Genomic DNA, 1,025 nt, shown 5'->3' with positions numbered 1-1,025 from the left:
ATGTTTTCATCTTCTTTTCTTGAGTTTATTTGCAAGAAAATGAGGTTCCAAGTAAAAAAGGGTGAAAACCCGAGATGGAAACCGATTCTTGCATGATCAAGTGATGTATACGGGTTATACAAGGGATCTTGGTCCAAGAAAGGAGTTAAACGAACCGAAAACGAATTTTTACGGTTTAAATCTTTGTTTTTAAATCATAACCGAACCCATGAAAGAAATGGCTTGATTGTGGGTGTAAATTGCTTGGTGTGGTGTTATTGTTCTTGTAGGTGTTGTATCTAGTTGTTAACAAAGGCTAGAAAGCAAGATCCTTGCGATTTGAAGCTAAAAACACAAGGTAGTTCGGTTTTTGTATGGTGTATGTGTTTTGGACAGATTGTGGTACATTTAGAGTTAGGCTACGAAATTTCACAGAGATGATCTACACATGAAAATATGATATCTGTGAAAATTTGGTAATTTTTGGACAAAGGATGCATATTTGGTGAATTTAATGCTCGGTTTTGGCTAAAAATGGTGAAAAATATTTAAATATCATGATAAATTCTGGAAAAATCCAGATAGGCGTTTTATAACATTTAAAAGTCACACACAAAATTTTAGGTTAGTTGGAGAAGTCTAAGTAGGCTTTTCGGTTAAACGAGTTCTAGGGTTTTACAGCCCGGTTTTAGTGAAAATGGCATGTAAAAAGAGATTTTAGTTCTGGAAAAATTACAGGGGACCATGTGGATGGCAGGGGTCATCCAGGAAAAATTTGGGATTTTTCTAAGGTCGTTTGGTATTTACGACATATTTAGTGTTTAAATGGTGTTTAAAAATAGATAAATAAATTTTAAATATAAAAAATAATTCTGAAAATATTTTTATAAAATTCCCCACTGTCAAAAAGTGGTTTGTGCAAAATTTCAATTTCCGAGATTAAACAGATAATTATTTGTGCTAAAAAGAAAATAAAAACAAACTTTTAAAGTTTAAAACGCGTAAACCGGTAAAGTTCGCTTAAACGAGCTGACTGGTGTATAAAA

The sequence above is a fragment of the Bidens hawaiensis genome, unplaced genomic scaffold (genome assembly GCF_021521415.1).
Source record: "Bidens hawaiensis isolate Kalapana, Puna unplaced genomic scaffold, B.hawaiensis_p1.1 tig00419374_1, whole genome shotgun sequence".
In the NCBI taxonomy this organism is placed as follows: domain Eukaryota; kingdom Viridiplantae; phylum Streptophyta; class Magnoliopsida; order Asterales; family Asteraceae; genus Bidens; species Bidens hawaiensis.
The sequence above is the reverse complement of the archived record's forward strand: the minus strand, read 5'-3'. Positions refer to the sequence as shown.